We start from the raw sequence: 19,834 nt of genomic DNA, 5'->3' as shown, positions 1-19,834 counted from the left end.
TACATAAAGGCATCAATGTTGTGTGTATTAATAAGGCAGCATGTGATTTTTTAAATAATTCTATGCTTTCTTTGAACATCTTACTCATGCATACATTACATTTTGATCCTTTCTAACACATCCCATTTCCCTCCAGTTCCTCCAGGGACCCACTAAACTGTCTCCTCCCTGAATTCATGTCTCTTAAAAGACCTTTATGATTAGTGTGTTAAGTGCTTCCTAAGTCCAATCATTGTGAATGAGGGTGGTGGGAGATAAGGAAGTGCAGGCATTGGTTAGTCAAACTAAGGATAGAAACCCAGCAGTTTGTAAACTAATTAAAAGATATAACATAATAAATGGAGTTTGAGAAGTAACATACATGAGTAGACAGTGCCTCCTTCAAAAGACACGAGTGATTTAATGATTATCTAATTGCTAGGTGCAGGGTATTTCTTTGTGAGTTATCACCTAAGAAGACCTGAGTGGCACCCAAAATAACACAATTATTGACATTGTTCTTGGTTGCCCATTTTAAGTAGATGTCAAGACCCTACTGCTTTGGTTCCTGTTTAAAATAAAAAATCATGACCATATATTAATGGGTCAGAGAAAACAATCAGTTTCTGCTATAATTTTCTTTTTAAGAACAAACAGTAGGTTTTTCTTCAGCAAAAGCTATTCTTGATGACTTGCAGTTCAGTGTGAAGCTGCTGTCAATTCCTAAGAACAAACGAGGAAAAAAAATGAATGCATAGGGAGCAAAATGGCATTTCACACTGGGTGCTTAGTAAATGTGAGTCAACTCACACAAACACGTTAGGCATCAAGAGAGATGGAGCTGAGCCAGAAGGGAAGAAAACATGTCCAAATAGAGAAAGTTTGCTCAGCAAATTGAAATTCAAGCCTAAAATTGAAAAGTTTGAGTTAAATCTACTGCAAAGGGCATATGTCATCCTTTATTTATTTTTTATCTCACAAGACAAAGTTTATTAAATATTTTTTAGTTGCAGATTCTTTGCATTTCTCCAGTTTCTTTAACTTTATATTCTGACATACCTATTATCCCTCAGGAACATAGGAATATAAATAAAACGCTAAATATTTGAACAATATCATGAATGTACATAAATTATAAATTCTCTGTAGTTTCTGCACCTTTGACAATATATAATCTGGTAATTGATATTCTAAAGAAGATATATTTTATAAAAGTAGTTTAGCTATAATCAGAATACTTTACACTATTGCTAGAAGTCATACTGGGATCATCCTTGAGGATTCCTGGGAATTTCCCTAGTGCCAGTTTTCTTGATAACCCCTTAATGACTCCCCCTATCTAGATATCTCTTTCCTTACTGTCCCTCTCTGTCCTTCCCCCAATTTGACCATCCCATTCCCTCATGTTCACCTCTCCCTCCACGTTTCCCTTCACTTCCCCCTTTCTCCCCTCCCTCTCCCACATGCTCCAAATTTATTCAGGAGATCTTGTCTCTTTCCCCTGCGCCGAGGAACCATGTGTGTCCTTCTTAGGGTCTTCCTTGTTACCTAGCTTCTCTGGGGTTGTGGACTATAGGGTGGTTATCCTTTGCTTTATGTCTAATATTCCATTTATGAGTGAGTATATACCATGTTTGTCTTTCTTTGTTTGGGTTATCTCACTCAGGATGTTTTTATTTTTTGTTTGTTTGTTTGTTTTGTTTTTTGCTTGTTTTGCTCCATGCATTTACATTGAAATTCCCAGGTATCACTGATTTTTACTGCTGAGTAGTACTTAACTGTGTCAATGTACCACATTTTCTTTATCCATTCTTTTGTTGAGGTACATCTAGATTGTTTTCAGGTTTTGGCTATTATGAATAATGCTACCATGAACATAGTTGAGCAAATGTCCTTGTACATTCTTTGGGTATATTCCCAAGAGTGGTATTGCTGGGTCATGAGGTAGATTGAGTCCCAATATTCTGAGAAACCACCATACTGATTTTAAAAGCAACTGTACATGTTGGTACACTCACCAGCCAATGGAGAAATATTCCCCTTACTCTACATTCTCTGCAGCATAAGCTGTCATCTGTGTTTTTTGTTTTAGACACTCAAATAGGTGTATGATGGTATTTCAGAGTTGTTTTGATTTGCATTTCTCTGATGGCTAAGGATGTTGAGAAATTCTTTAAGTGTCTTTAGGCCATTTGAGATTCTTCTATTAAGAATTCTGTTTAGAACTGTATCCCACTTTTTAATTGGATTATTTGATATTTTGATGTCTAGTTTATTGAGGTCTATGAAAATTTGTTCAGTGTCTCTCTCACACAGTTGCATTACCAAACCAAAATTTAGTAGACAGTGTTGCATACTTGAGATTGTTGTCCTTAATTCATATCATGTGGACATTCTTCCTAAATTTTCCCATAAGGTCACCTGTGATAACAAAAACAATTTGAAAAATTATATTAGCATGAAGTCAGAGTGAAATTCAAAAAAATAGAATTAATTTTTTCACAATAATGTTTTCACACATGGAAACATATATAAACACACATACATTACATGAAATGTAAAACCATGTTTGTACATCAATAATTAATTTAGACATATATTCCCTTGAAAACTTCTCACCATTTTTATTTTTATTTTTTATCTCCAGGACAGAACCATCAGAGTTTTTGATTATCAAAATCTAATATCAGGTACCAGTTTTCACACAGTTAACTCAGAATTACTGTATAGAATTGAGATCTATATCACCTTGTCATTTTTGAAAACAGAATATTGCTTTGAAGACTTGTGTATAAGTTTCCCATTATTTCTTTGGGATTATATCTTCTGTCAAGTTTTTCACTGTAGATTTAACCTTTCCTTCCTTCACTTGGAAAATGGTTTTTTTTCCAGATGAAATTAAAAAAAAATCTTCAATTAAACTTTGTCTCCATCTAGCTTCTTTACAAGAGTATATTCTGAGTGTGACTTTTTGCTTTTATGAAACATTGCAAAGTTAAAGTTATTAATGCTATTCTTAAGAGTTTAGAAGTTATGACTGCAAGGTTAGAAAACTAGATCTTCTTTCATTGAAATAATTAGAGTTTCAAAAACATGGGAGTTGGGAAGGTCAACTTATACACTTGAACTGTTCAAAGATTTAATTGCTAATGGACTGCTAAATACAGAAACATCACTTGTAAACATTCATGATATGTACATTACATGTAGTATATATGCTAAAATATTCTAGAAATATGAGATCAGTTTTGACTATAACAGTATGATAAAGTGTCCACCTGAGTCATTCATTCCATGGGGACATTCACGTTGGGGAATAACCCCCACAGGGTCTCTGAATTGTTTGTCAGCTGATAACCACAGGTGCATTCTGTTTTTTAGTCCTGGCTTACTGCCCCCACATTGCCCCACTGACATCAACATCTAGCAGGAGGAAAACATGCTCTCTTCCACCTGGGGTTTTTCCACTGTGCTGTAAGCCCATGTATACAAGACTGCTCCCTCCTACAAGAAAGAGAGACCTCTTAGCACTTGCAATGAAGACACACACACACACACACACACACACACACACACACTCTCTCTCTCTCTCTCTCTCTCTCTCTCTCTCTCTCTCTCTCTCTCTCTCTCCTGGCAATAAAGGCAGAACATGCATTCCCTGGACGTCTTGTCATTCTTTTCCTGATACACTGGACTTACTTGTGGCATGGGTGCCGCATATTCCCATCACTTCTATTTTGCCATTGCAACAACATAACATGGCCACAAAAATCATACAAATGTACTGCAGTCATTTTATGGGTTTATAAAAATGTTGCAATTCATGTGTACATATCTGTCAACTGTGAATATATATAATGTGTTGTTGTTTTTAAGTTTGATAAAGGTTAACTTTTGAAATTTAGGAGATGAAGTGGTACAGTCAGGTGTTCAAGGCTATGCTCAGTCATACAGTGAATTGAAGATCATGCAGACTACATTAAACCCTGTTCCCCAAATGTAACACTTTATAATACGTGTGTATATTGCAAAGTAGAATATGATAGAAGAGATCATTATATTTTCATATATATTTATATATTTGTGGCATGTATAACTTATGCTGAATATTTGTGAAATACCTATTAGGTTCATGGCTATCTATAATTTTTTAAATTTTTTTGCGAATGTCCAAAGAAATACACATACAAATGGAATACACATTTCATCTTTATATGTTTTAATGATCATGTGGATACTACTTGAATATATTATATCTTTTTATAGAAAACTGAGTTACACTGAGGATAAAGGTCTAAATGAAACAGTAAGATAAGAGACATTGCAACCACTTGAATTTTAGTATCATATTCTAACTTAAAGCCTTGTTTAGCAGCCAACAGTCCAATTCAAAGTTATGATTTGTAAGTTGTGTTTTGTTGCTAATGCTGTTAGTGATAGGTATTATTAAGGGGGAAATAAGAGGGATGGGAGCTTACAAAAGCTGTCAAGGATGCCAGTGGTGTCATTGCATAGACTGGATAAAGTAGACCCAAAAACAGATAAGGAACACTAAAGGAATGTGGCTTAGCCAGAGCAGGCTAGGACTTTAATATTCTAAGATATGGAAAAAAAACAGTAAGTGTAAGGTAATAATTTCCATTTCAGCCTAATTGGATTAATCTAGACATTCCACAAATAGGACACCTACTATGTAGATGCTCTGACCAGCAGGGCACAACAGGGGTTGAGCCCATGGGAACCTGGAATGATGGGACAAGAGACAAGAAAAAGTGGACAGCAAGACAACATAGTTGATCAAGCTGCATTTAATGAGAATTTCGTACAGGCTTAAATAGGGAAATGAGGTAGGGGGATGGAGCAGAGGAATGCAGGACAATAAGGGAGGGGTCATTGCCTAGTAATAGGGCCAAGGAGTGTTCTTGGTCACATAACAAGGGATGTTTTTGGTCTTACTGAGGGGTGTTGATAGTGGCAGACCACCACTGAGACTGAGCAGCAGGAATGTAGATGGAGACAGTTGAGGTGTTAGTAGGGTAGAGGACTAGGTGAGTCACTAAGTAACCTAATTGTAGGGAGAAGTGTTATTAAGTAATCTAACTGCATATTGCTATCACCTATTCCTGTGAGCCCAGATTCTTCTATCAGGAGGTCACTCAGCTACCACAGGATATTCTTTCTCTAAACTATCTTCCTGTGGGGGAAAGCTGAATGGGTTGTTTGCATGGGCTCTTGTCAGCCTTTAAAGTTTATATATAATGATTGCTCCTGATATGTAGATACTTGGAGGATCAGAAAAATAGCCTTATGTTTGAACGCTTTCAAACTTTCCCTCATTATTGCATATTCTTTACTCATTCTGAACACGTCAAATGAATTTTGGTTAGTTCTCTTAGTCTTTCCTTTGCCTGCTTTCTTATATTGCTAGACTTTGCAAAACCTTCTTTGTGTTCCTTTTGCTTCTCATTTCTTACAGTTTGTTATCTTTGTGTTTCTAGTAGAGGGACATCTGGATGAAAGAAGTTTGCACATGGATTGAGGTAGAAATGGGAAAACTAACAAGGGGGTGATGAGAGGAAGGGGGTTTGGATATGAATTTCCTCATCTCTTGATAAAGTAGGAACCTGCTAAAGAACCTTAAATTTAATAGGAAGCAAGTAAGTGGCAATATATTAATGTTAAGTGTGTATTTATTTTATATTTTGTTTCATTGAGACATTGAATTATAGGCTATCTGGAAATTCCTAGTTAGCCCTGATTGGTCCTAGTACACAGTCCTGTTATCTAATTTTCCCCGGGATGGGATTGTAAGACCATGCCACCTAATGTGACAACTTTTTAATATAAGAAGGCAAATAACCTACAATAAGAAAATGTGACACCTGAGGAAAGATTTATACATGTATCGTTTTGTTACTCATTTTGAAATTTAGTTTCAAGTAGAGTATACATTTGAGTTTATTAAAAAACTTACCCAGAATAAAATGGAAGAGTGGGATAAAACAAGACCCTAGTGAATATACCTTGGCTGTGAATGGGGAAGTAGAATTATATCTTCTGGTATAGGAGCAAAATATGAGAATAAACACATGGAAATTTGTAGCCTAGGAGGCAATACATGAAAGGTATCCTCATGGATAAGTATTGTTTTTTATAAATAAAAATAACATCTGTGGAAATTAGGTCAAGATTTGATAGCATCAAATACATAAGGCCAGTGGAACATTACAAACACACACACACACACACACACACACAAACACACACACACGTATGTGTATAAATACTTAATAGTTTTTAAGAAAAATGCTTGACTACACAGGGAGTCCTAAACATCTCTATTATTCAATGAAGTCCTACAGATGCAGTTCACCTTGTTTTTCTCCTGTAGTCACTTTGAGCTCATTACTATGTCTGCAGTGTTATGTGGTATTTGTGGCTTTTGTTGTTCTGAGGATGGACTATCCAGATTCATGTTCAGCCTTAGCCTAGGTCTATTATTCAGCTCAACAGAAATCCCAAAGCATAAGTTGAGAGTTTGCAATCTTGCCTGTTAATGTAATAAGGTGGAAATGTTTCTACAGGCATACAGTAGTGGACATCATGAATATAGGGTAGGAGGTGAAGTGTGAGCCTACTTTGGAAATATTCCACCCATAGAATGGAGAATAGGATCTGAAGTTGGAATCATAAACCTTAGAGCCTGGGGAGGATATGAACCATTATATAAATTTTGAGATTGCTTGCTTTAAACCAAACAATCTACTTCTTTAGAAACAACACTATAAAATGAGTAACATAGCAATTCACTAACAGTAATTTAAATGTGAGAGTGTAACAGTGGCTCTAGGCTCTAATTAGAGAGAGGGAGAGTACAAGCAAGAGGAGAAGTAGTTATGGGGCACTGATATGTAAATAAAAGGAAGATAGGGCTTCACTATCAATGTGGGGGGAGGGGGAAGAGGCACAATGTAAAAAGCAGCTTTAAACACGAGACACACACACAGAAAACACCACATTTGTAATTTAGGGATTATCAGAAATCTTAACAGGGCAAAATTGCTATTGTGAATGACTTGGAAGTAAAATCTATGTAGTAAAGGGAAGAAGGAGGAATGCTCATGGCATCAGAAATGGTGTTAACGATAAAGGATTGTATTATTTCTGGAAAGAGAAGACCACTTTGTGTGGGAGAAACTGCTGCAGAGAAAAAAAAAGGAATATGTTTTGCTTTTCTTCACTCATTTTTCAAGCTAGAAAACCCTATAAATATTTTCATGCAGGGAGAGTGCAGAAAGGCATGTAGTGATAGGGGTGACAAAGGCTTGGTTGGGTGCAGAGGAGAGAGTACGGGAAAGGCAGGTAGTGCTAGAAGGAGGACAATGACTTATAGCAAACTGCTTGTGAAAACAGTAAGAAGAAAAGGTAACTGAACTGTGACTCATACCTTTTCCTTGACTGAAGAAAAGAAGGTGCCGATGAAATGTGAGATTAATGAAGATAAGATATGAAATGAGATAAGAGAGTATAGATAAAATACATGTGAAGAATTACAGAGGAGTGCTGGAGGCTGAGAAAGGGACTTGGAGGAATGAGCAACAACATAAGTGCTGTGGCTAGCAGTGTGTCTTAGTTAGGGTTTTATTGCTGTGAAGAGACATCATGGCCACAGAAACTCTTATAATGAAAACATTTAATCGGGCTGGCTAACAGTTTCAGAGGGTTATTCAGTTATCATCGTGGCAGGACACATGCTGTAAGACATGCTTCTGGAGAGTCTCTGAGAGTTCTACATCAGGCTTGCACACAGCAGGAAGAAAGAGTGTCATTGGGCCTGGCTTGAGCTTCTGAAATCTCAAAGACTACCCACAATGAGACACTTCTTCCAACAAAGCCATACCTCCAATAATGCCACCACTGAATACAGATCTAAATCAATAGCTCCCATACAATCCAAAGACAGGTAGACTGGGAAGTTTCCTTCTTGTTCTCTGAAGCTCGTTCTCTGTGCTGGAGTGTGCATTAGGACTTCTGGGAGATGACTAGATAGTGTGGGGCTTTATTGATTTATTATTTGTTTGCCAAGAATTGGAGTGAAGTAACAATAGTATTAGAAAATTAAGAAAATACTGGAAGAGTCACTGCTTATAATTTTATGCACTAAACTTCAAAAGCATCTACCATAGCAATGTAGGCCAATTGTTAAAACTTCTTTTTAAGATATTTCTCAGGAAAGATATAGATAACAGATATAAAATATGAACATTACTACTTTAGTATAGTATATATTATATATTATGCTGTAGTATATAATAGCATAGTATATGATATTGCAATAAGATAGTAGTATTTATGTTATATAGAATAAAATATTTCATAGAACTTAGAATTCAAATTCATCAGCATAAAGGTAAAAATGCATATTCTTTAATTATAGTGTGAGAACTCTGAATTCCAAGTATTAAAAAAATTCCTTCATTTCATTTAAGAAAAGAGGCAACAAAATTTTTCAAAGAACAGTGGTATAGGTGAAAGTTTCAATGTTTTCTTGGACTGGTCTTCTCATCAATTCCTAACTATTAATATTTCTCATGAAAAGGCCTTGGGAAACTCATCATTGACTTGTGTTTTATCACAAAGATAACATGGAATTGGCAATGCCTGTTTTATTGGAAGCAGAACCGCTTCTTAACCCCAGGTGCAACTGTGGGGAAGATGTTCAATTTAGCAAGTCAAACACCCACAACTATAACCTCAATTCCTTCTCAGATTTTCTTCAATAGTAAAAATTAAATATTTAATTTATCAGAGACCAGTAACGTACCTGCTATAAAAACTTGTTCATCAGTTTAGACTCTTTGTCAATGCATCTTCTTTTCCAATATATGTGTGCATGCCTAACTTTATTTCAACTAATTTTATTACTTTCCTTATGTATAAAGATATGTGAGCTAGCTTTCATAGAGTCTTAAAGAATTAGCACAAACTCTCAGGGAAGCTGCCATTACGATCTACATGCTCCAAACTTTTACGTGCAGAAAAAAATAAATTCCCTACCTTTCTGGGTCCTCACTAATAGCAGATAACTCACAGGAGCTATTTTATCTTCTGTCATGAAAGCTGCTCTTAGGTGATTAAAATGGCTCACCAAGCACTCCCTGCTATCAGTTATACCAATTAAGGTCAAACAAAAAAAGAACAGCAGTCCTCATGGAAAACACTTTGGACAGCATAACCTATTATTAATCTGCAGGCCTCATATGACTGCCTCTCCAGAAGTACTATTAATTATATCTAGACAGTCATATATAATCAAGTCTGAAATCCTCGTTATTCTGTATTCCATGAGTTATCGGGATAAACAAGCTCCAGTGGAAATATCCACTCTATCCTCACATTCCTTACTTCTCCTAATGGAGAATATCTCAAATCCCATCTAATCACTACATCCAGATGATGCTCTGGAATCTCTGATTAATGACAAGTGACTCCAATAGCTCCATTTGCACTACTATATTTACAGTTCAGAAATCTGAATATGAAAACTCTTGAATTTTGCTTCCTGCATTTTCTATACACATAATAACAGAGATGAAATAACCAAATTACACCTTTTATTTTGAAAACAGTAGATCCTCAGAAACCATTGATCCATCACTTGGTGGAATCCAGCAAGGCAGACCACATGCTGCCTAGAAAGAAATTAAAAGGCTGTTAAGCCAATTTATATTCCCTACAAGTAACTCTCTGGTCTGGAAAATTGATGTAATTGGATGTTGTTTTTCCTATCCTATATAATCATATTTAAAGCAGGGGTTTAAATCTCTCTATCTCTCTATCTATCTATATATGCATATACATACATATATATGGTTTTCTGCTTAACAAAATTGTAGAACTCATCTCTCCTTTGTACTTAACCTTATATCTAAGAGTTCCTTTAGTGGATATAGATTCAAACCCTTTGAATCTGGAGTTATAGCTATTAGGCAATGTAATTCTTCAACAACTTGGCAGATGAGATCCTTCCAGGTAATATTAACTAGGAGTAGTGTGCTTCATTCCTTTTTATTAGTGCTGCATTGTCTCTCTCTGTCTCGAGTGGCTCAAATAAACCAGAGTATTGAGGTGAGGTTCTGCTGATGCATCTCTCTAGGTCCTAACTATTTAAATTTCTCTTAAATTCTACCTCTGTGCTACTTGAATTTATTACAATTGTCTATTAATTTTCACTCCTACTTTGAACTTGTCTATTAATGGTAACTGTTTTAGTAACAGGTGTCCGGAAATCGCAGTGAGTTCATATGAAAAAATATTTGACTATTCCTCACCCTTTTCTGAGTGGTTAACTCATAAACCAAATATGTACTAAGATCATTAAGTAACTGCACTGAGGGCTCGGTAAAGTACTTGCTTTGCAACCATAAGGAATTGAGTTCAGTTCCTAGATAATAAAAGCCAAGAACAGTGGTGTACACTGATGCTCTGCTCCACACATGCACTTGCTCACACAAACACACATATATACAACAACAACCAGAAAGAATAATAGACTGCCCATGGCTATTTTTAAAGTACTTCTAGTGCTAAGATACTTGATTGCCACATTACTGAAGATGATGCTCGCTCGTCTTAATGTATTTTCAGTGCAGTCCACAACAGAACACCCTGCCTTATCTGGGTAGTATTGTGATCTTCTGCCTCATCATTAAGCTCATATCCTATCTTTACAACTATTTGATTTCTGTGTTTCACGTCGAAGAACTGACTCCAGGGTAAACATGAAGAGTTAGTTGCTATCAATATTGCTAACTATTTCAAATTCGCCATCTTTGCAGTGTGGGTCTTTCTAATTACGTAGTTCTGGTTAGCTCTTACTCTCAAAGTTGACTTTATAGTCACATTGTTCTACTTAATATCACTATTGTACTTAACCATGGGCCACTTAAGCGTTGTCACATGGATTCTTCCTACAGCGTGGTCACCAGTGTTCCTTGAAGCTCACAGTTCACTTTCCTGTCTAATGACATCAGAGTATGTTCAAAGGACACTTGTGGCCCTGATTAGCCATACACTGGATGAAATGAGATTCTAATATTAAATGTTGCTAATTATGTTTTACATAATTTACTTCATTTACTTGTATTCTCAACTTTATTTTATGTTTTGCCAAGTGGAACCAAACTTTATTAGGAAATGTTACAGGACAGTGAGAGATTGAGAAAAGTTGAGAAATTAAAGGAAAGTGAGGGAAAAGCCTAAGAGAAGAGGGATTTCCAAGATAGAAAAAAGCCATCGGATTTTCTATGTGTAGGGGTTTTATTTAAAAGTAATTTAAATTACATTTTAACTCTATCCTGTGTGTGTGTGTGTGTGTGTGTGTGTGTGTGTGTGTGTGTGTGTGTGTGTACTTTAAACATAAACCACTCTCTACATACAAGTATAGCTAAACTGTCATGGGCAGTTAATTGGGAAAGTTTCACGCATAGTAAATATGCATGCTTGTACCAAATTCAAAAATGCAAATGACTGTTATGACTGAAGGATGTTGGCCCATTAGTTGCATTATTTTCTACAGTCCAATTCCTGTTTCTCAAATAAATACAAGACATGTGCCAGTTTGAAATAGATTTTCATGAGTAGCTAATGTGGAAATATTGTGTAGTCACTTACTGCTAAGGCTGGAGTTTTAATTAGGGCATTTTTAATGTTCTTTTTATTGCTGCCATTTTATCATATATGACACACTCAAATTGAAGCAAAAGTCATGCTTGGCTAGCATTTAAATGTGTGTGAAACTTCAAATCTCTCCAATTCACTAAATATAGTAGTCATGATTAGTGATCTGATGATATTTAAAAAACAAAATTGATTCAGAAATTAAATATGAAATGCTCCTTAGGACTACTTTTGTTCTGAACTGTAAATAGCATGCTATCTATAGGAAAATAAAGGAATGAAAAAATAAAAATGCTGTAATGTCTCCAAAGTACTCATCCCTCCCAAAAGATAATTTCTACTGTGTTTATTTCATAAGTCTATAGATGTTTCACAGCAATATGAATATGTAAATAGACAGCCCCACTCTTTATTTCATGCAATTCATATCATTTGATAGTTTATAAGTTTATAATGGCAATGTTTCATCATATAGATGTTATCTTTTTAAAGTGAATCTTCAATTTCATGTACAGTGACAGAGAGACAGAGAGACAGGGACAGACACAGAGACAGAGAGACAAAGAGAGAGAGAGAGTGAGATAATGCCAGTGTATTTTACTTTATTCCAGGGCTGGTATGGTAGTTGCTCAATGTATGTATTCTCGTTTTGGGGTTGTCATGACTCCTCTTTTTCAGATCAGGAAATGCACTCTCCTCTTTCCTACACACACACACACACACACACACACACACACACACACACTCTCTGAGGAAAACCCATAATCCCCAATTTCTTTCACTCAAGGAATAGTGTTTTATACATTTTGTAGAGAGAGCTCTGTGGAGATTAGTATGTTTGTTCCAGTCTGTCATATGAGTGACAGTTCCCCACGAGGCTGGGTTGAGCACTTTCCAACAAGTCTTTGGTGGAACTTCTGAAACTTCTTCCTTTCATAGCATCCAAAGTTGTACCCTAAACTGAGGAATGCAAAGACTGGACTTGAGTTTTTCAGGAAGAATGACTAAGGAGTCTTGTTCTTTCTCTCTCTCATTTATTTCTTTATCATGTATACAACAGTGTTCTGTCTGTATACATGCTTGCACACACCAGAACTTATTACAAATGGTTATGAGCCACCATGTGGTTACTGGGAATTGAAGTCAGGACCTCTGGGAAAGCAGCCAGTGCTCTTAACATCTGAGTCATCTTCCCATCCACCAGCATGTTCTTTCTTTGTGAGGGGATGGAGCAGGAAAACCAGTTTTTATATGAAATAAAGGATTAAAAGGCCACACATACACTGCTCCTTCTCTTAGAGTGGCTAGTGGCCAAGTCTTATTGTGTGAGGGGCAGTAACTTTTTTCAAGTTTACTCTGCCAAATTTCTAGCTAGTATGGAAAGGATATAGGAAGGGAATTATATATCTTGACAGGCAAATTTTTGTATATATCTTTGAAGAGTTGGGGTTGAATAGTGTTAGGATATGAATACATATTCTAAAATTATGTCCTTTACAAATCAATGCATCAATTCTTTACTTCCTAAACAATATAAAAATGAGTTTATTATATCATTCCCGGAACAGATTTTATTAACACCCTTTCCGAAATTTTGTCACTTTGAGAAGAACTAAATATTAAAATGTTTAATTAATTTTACATTCATTGGATTATTCATGTTTGCTGTCTGAAGTATATGTGTGTGTGCACATGAACAGATCTGTGTTTCTGTATGTGCACACATGCATGTGTATTTCTGCTATAAAAAGTGTAGAGTTTTGTCACTCAAAAAATATATATCGTTCTATTTACCCCTTTTAAGGCTGAATTTCTTTCAAGTTCCAATGCTACACAGACATAATATTTAACACTAAAGGCAAAAATCTTACATAAAGCTAAAAATTAAAAAAAATACTTCCTGAACGTGAGTTCTGCATACTTTCTTAATAGACTTCCATGTGATTGACTCTCTAATTGAACTGCCAGTGTTCATTCAAGTAGCTGATTCTGTAGGACCCCAGAGATAGAAGAACGTTTCCAATAGGGAGACCCATTTTGTGCCTTCATTTGATCCATGTGCCTACTGAGATTCAAAATGTGTTGGATCTCAAGCATGTTCATTCAGAATGCTCCTTATGTGTCCACTTTGAGTTTACAATGACTATTATTCAGAATAAATAAGTGGCATAAGTTATTTATTTTATACAAAATTTACTGTAATCTTCAGAAAAAAAGCAAAAGTTTCGTTGAGAAAATTGATATTTCTTTAGGTGAAAACAGAAAAGGTGGTATTTAGATTCTATATGCACTGAGAAATTTATTTTTTTCTCTCACTTAAAACTGAAATAAACTAGATGTACTATTTGTCTTGTGTTTTGTGAGGAAGAACACATGTATCTGTAATCGCTAATCCCCCCCACCAGAGGAGAAAGCCCAGCAACAGATTGCAATGAAAGGAAACGGTGATGCAAACTTACATGACCTATGCCAAGACTGATTTCCATTATATAGCTACACAATAGTCTCAATTTTCTTTTTCATTCTTCATTTCTTTGTAATTAACTAGAGCATTTGATAGTACAATTGCTTGTAATGTAACTGAGCCTAAGGGTAACGGGAAATATGAAAGAGTTTGCCTTGGAAGATATGATCTATTTCTGCATGGGACTTTAGCAAGTATTTTTATATGAGGTCAAGCTAAAACTTTAATATAAGAAGCAGCTTAACTAGATATTAGAAAGAAGCAGAATCACCATTGCCAGGAGATGCTCCTTTATAGGGTGTATGTGGGGGATTTGGCCTTCCAAGGACATGGATTGTAACTTATTTTCTTAAATATAAAATAAATGTGCTTTTACTAATAATTATGCTAGTTTTAATTTGAACAAACTGTCAGAGACTATAGCAAAAAGTATGATAAAACCATGAAAAATTATGCACATCATTAATGCATAAAATATATATAGATATTTTTATCATTTATTAGCATACAATATGAATATAAATCTATGTGAAACAGGTTAAAATGAATCAAAACGTGGAAAGAAATGCTGTATATATGAGATAGTCTTTTTAGTTGAGACATGAACAGAAATATGGGATATATAATAATAATTGTTAACTGTGATGTACACCTTTAATATTTTGATAGCTTTTTTGTCACCATAATGAGTTCAAACATTGCAACTTTCTACTATAAGTGACAGTGACAGTTCAGCACTTAATCTCTAGTTAAGTCATGTGTCATGGTAAACTGTAAACTATGGGTGGCAAATGGCACTCATATGCTTTTATGGAAATATGTGTTGACATCATCTTCAAGATTAGTCAATAGCAGTCAGGCTGTCCAGGGTTTAAAAGAATCAAATGTGTTATGGTCTGGATTTGGGTAAATTAGGATGGAAATTTCTTTTCTCTATTCCTCCTAGTCTTGAAATAATTGTTTTTGTTTGTTTGTTTTTCAGACAATGTCATTCTCTCTACCCTGTACTTTCCTGGCGCTTACTCTAGCATAGATTGCCTTGGACATTTGAGTTTCCAAAGGATTTATGAACATCCCAATTGCTCTTTACTGAAAGTCTTCATGACAACATGAACACACATTTCCATTAAAACATATTTGTGTCGTATGAGGTGTGCAAGAATAATAGCTTGCTTTTTAGAGTACATCATGAACTTGTAGCCTCCGGAATGTGTGGCTAACAAATGCTCCTCATCATATCTGTCATAGTGAGGAAAACATAAGAGGTTAGGTCCTGTGGAGAGCCTCAGATGAATACTGGAGCTGTAACACTTCCTTTCTAACTTTTACCCTGGCTGGAGGGTGCAGGAGCATCTTCTGCTACATGTTCCTATCATAATTCACTGCCCTACATCCCTAATTTTGTGGGCCAAGTGACGATGAATCTAAATGACTGTGAGCCACCTGGCGGTGGTGGCACATGCCTTTAATCCCAACACTCAGGAGACAGAGGCAGGCAGATCTCTGTGAGTTTAAGACCAACCTGCTCTACAAGAGCTCGTTCCAGGACAGCCTCCAAAGCTACTCAGAAAAAACAACAACACTAAATGACTGTGAGTGAAAACAAATCTGCCACATTTCCCTGTTCAAAATAAATATTTCAGACTATTTTTAAACATTTTTATATTTTGATTATTTTTTACCTTTGAGATTATAATATATTTGGATAATTTCCCCTTTCTATTTCCTTTCCCCACATTCTATACATATTGTTCCCATACTCTCTTTCAAATTCATGGCCCATTTATCTTCTTATTGTTACACACACACACACACACACACACACACACTTCTAAATAATCAAAATTATTTTAACTTGATGATTTCATGTATTTTGTGACAATAATATATAAGTAAAATAAAAGTTTTATATGGGTCTATTGAGGAATTGATATGTCAGTAATTCTGAACTACACATTTTAAGAGACAATTATGTATGTGTGTGCAAATAAATAATTTTTCTTATTTTTTGCTAATTTTCACCTAAAACATGTAAACTTTCAATTTTCTTCCTACTGATGAGCGTATTTTCCCTATAAAGTCAACAATTTAAAAGTGTTTTTAAATAAGATAAATTGTAACATAGAAAGAAAAATAAGTTATAAAAATAAATGTGTTATATGTGTGTGTTCTGTTTCCAAATATAGTTAGTATACTAGAGTTTCCTTTTTTATTTCACTCACCAAACTATTTTTTCTATTAATCTCTATGTGTACCAGAGATGGTACGAAAAACATTTTTCTTGAGTTGTCAGAATTCCTTTGGAACCTTATATCTGTCTTTCATTCAACAATATAAAGTTCAGTGCAACATGTCCTATTGGGTAGAGAAGATTCACTAGGAAAGCATATTGTAAGCCCTTTGAAGCCATAGAGCCTCAGCACAAAGTGCAGCACATGCTTTGAATTCCATAGAGTGAAATACTATATCTCTCCTGAACTGTCAGGGTGGAGAAACGGAGTGTGGCGGCAGTTATAAACATATCACACACAGACATTTCTTCAGACAAATAGAGATGTAGTCGTGTGTCATTTTAAAGCTCAGCTGCTTATGCTCTTGGCAGATAGCTGACAACAGATTCCATTTGTAGCTTGGTGTTTTGAAAATGTGTAACTAATCTATGAACAACATAATATCCTTGATAAGAGTTATTATCATTTTATTTCTGACATTTTATTTATTGATTATTCATATTAATAAAAACATAGTAGTTAAAAGAAAGATCTTCCATTGTAAAGACTTTCAATATATCCTTCCATAATTTATTTCATGTGCTTTTTCTTACAGAAGATATATTCAGATATTCAGAAAACTACTTGCTTTACTTAGTATTGTAGAGATACAATGAAGTAATGGAGTTTTTTATCTATAATATGTAAATAAATAGTTCACACAGTATACTTACCTTCACCATAATATAACAATATCAATACATAATTTCACATCTGTCCATGACTTTCTCTCCACTGTAAATCAATACAAGATAAAATGAACCAGATGAAGCAATTTTTATTGTGAATGAAAGAGAGCAGGTTTATGGGGATACAGGAAGTAAATTGAACAATAGACATTAATTTCTGCCTGGGAGAACTTTCCTGACCACAGAGTAGGACAAAATTTGTAGCCGTAGTTAAGTATGCTGTCTTCAGTTCCTGCAGGATAAAAATGTAAGTCTTAGTTTGTCATGAACATTGTAATAAGTGCTGCTGTGGTTTTGCCAAAAAGGCTGCAGGTGCCCATCATGGGATTATGTAAATATTTGTTTAGACATAATATTCAGACTTTGCTATAAAGTTTCAGAGTGCTGGAAGTTATACCATGCATAATAAAATAGATTGCTGTGGCATTATTTGAAATGACTAGGATAAGTTGCCTTCTTAGATTAGGTATAGCCTTTTGGAGGAAGTGTCTCACTGTGGGTGGACTTGGAGGTTTCAGAAGCTCAAGATGGGCCCAGTAGCTGACTCTTCTTGCTACCTGACAACTTAGATATAGAACTCTCAGCTACCTCTCCAGCACCAGGTCTACTGGTATGCCATATCATATCAAGCCAATATGACAATGAACTAAACTTCTGAACTGTATGTCAGCCCCAATTAAATGGTTTCCTTTCTAAGAGTTGCAATGGTCATGGTATCTCTACTCAGTAAGAGAAACCCTAACTGAGACCAATACCAAACTATTTAATCAAACTTGCAGTTAAGACACATGATCAAGGAAAGGCATTGTAGTAGTACTGTTGTAATAAAAGAGTAAGATTATTCTAGAACCATCCTTCAGAAAGACTGAGAAGCAAGGCTAAGAATATATAGGAGACATGCTATTAGATTTATTATTGTTAGAACAAAGTGAAGTGTCTTAAAGGTATGTAAATATCTGATTTTCAACAATGTAATCCACAATGTATATTGTTGCACTTACATTTATTAGGTCTGATGAACCAGAAAGATGGACCATGTTTAGATGCAAACACATGGTGTGTATATCATATTTAGGTTTTAAATATAATATTTTGTTATTAAAATGATGACTCACATAAAATATAAATATGAATAATAAGATAATTCAATAAAATAAACAATTATTAGTAAAAAACTAAAATAAAAATTGTATAACAGAAACAATAATACATAATATGAGAAAATGTAACATGAAGATTTCTATGACCTGGCTGCTTCCCTGATCCTATTTTCTTGTGGCCTTCTCTTACTGGAGGAAAGGTCCAGGCCTCCTACTCCATCGTTGTCTACATTGTGTCTGTTCTATGTCTCTTCAGAGAAGAGATGAGGATAGAGACATTTCCTGCTTGTCCCTGCTTATATTTTGATTCTGCTTGCTATGTCACTTCCTGCCTGGATCACTTGTCAACTTCCCTTTACTACAATTCTCAGAATCCTCTTCTACTCCTAATCCTACTTATCTTGCTTCCCTATTGACAATAGTGTTTTATTCAACAACCAATAAGATAAACATATAAACAGAAGACTTCCACCACCAAGAAAGTAGATGGTAAAATACTGTAAAATTGTTATAATAAAGAAAATGACAATTACAGGAAAAGGAAAGGTAAAAAAAAAGTGTTTCAGTGATCTATGGAAAATACCAAGGATAAGACTTTGGTTCAATGATGTCTTTTTGTCATTTATGAAATGAAAGAATTAATGCAAGGGATGAATAAAAGCAGATGTGCTTAATGTTGTGGAGTTGTACCTTTATCATAAGGTAAAAACATGGTAGATTAAAAATGGGTTTAGCACATCTGATATACTAAACATGACAGCTTAGCATACACTGCACTGTTGAGGTGCAAGCTGTTAAATTCCTTGCTGACTGAGAACTGCTGCTGCCTGCCATGACTCAGTACAGGGAATACAGGAAATTTGACCTTAGATAAATGGAAGACATCAAAATAGAAACCATATGACACATATTAATAACTTTAAAATAAATTTAAAATCCTTCAAATGATTAGCTATTTTATAAAATTTAAATGTGCTGATATATGTGAAAAGAACAGTAGACTGATATAGCTATACCTTTGTATTCAGATATGCCAATTATCTACCTGCTTATGAAGCCAAAAACCATACATGCATCTGCAAACACACACACACACGAGGCGGGGGGAACACATACATTTGAAAGAAAGGAGAGAAAGTAGCTGAGTTAAGTGGATATACAACCCTGTGTTCCTTATATATTGTATGATATGACAGTTGAGATAGACAGTTTTGATAGGAAAGGACATGCTGATTAATTCATAAGGAAAATATTTACAAAAAGGTCATGGGGAAAAAGAAACACAAGTACAGAAGAAGAAATACAAAAATGTACCCAAGAAAGAAGACTAAGAAAGAGGAAACAAAAGTCCAGTAGATTGCAGGACAAATGCAGAATCAGTAGGAGATGGATATGAGCAAAACTTGTCAACAACTGCATTAATTATTTTGGGTCAAACACTAATGAAAAGCAAAGATTGCAGCATGAATTTTAGAAATTTCAAAATAGAAAATATATGACAAATGTTAATAACCTTATTAATACCCACCATGTGTTACATTTGTAAAATGTATACAAACACAGAAAAGGGAAAATCAATAAACTCAGGAAAGTCCATCGCATAAATATAATGCATAACAAAACTAGACTGATTATGATAATACTCAACAAATT

General features: G+C 35.0%; 2 long non-coding RNA genes across 3 annotated transcripts in view; one reads left to right on the top strand and one right to left on the bottom strand.

Annotated features, from left to right (window-relative positions):
* The window catches only part of LOC121143298, a 475,484-nt gene that overhangs the window by 343,186 nt on the left and 112,464 nt on the right, over positions 1-19,834 (top strand). The gene's annotated exons all lie outside the window — the stretch shown is intronic.
* The window catches only part of LOC121143297, a 31,390-nt gene continuing 28,708 nt past the window's right edge, over positions 17,153-19,834 (bottom strand). For both annotated transcript variants that reach the window (XR_005880504.1, XR_005880505.1), the window contains exon 3: positions 17,153-17,313. This is a non-coding gene — a long non-coding RNA (uncharacterized LOC121143297). The remainder of the gene's footprint in view (positions 17,314-19,834) is intronic.

Source organism: Mesocricetus auratus, unplaced genomic scaffold, assembly GCF_017639785.1.
Source record: "Mesocricetus auratus isolate SY011 unplaced genomic scaffold, BCM_Maur_2.0 Super-Scaffold_100011, whole genome shotgun sequence".
NCBI classification, from domain to species: Eukaryota; Metazoa; Chordata; class Mammalia; order Rodentia; family Cricetidae; genus Mesocricetus; species Mesocricetus auratus.
This window is presented reverse-complemented; position numbering and strand designations above follow the sequence as displayed.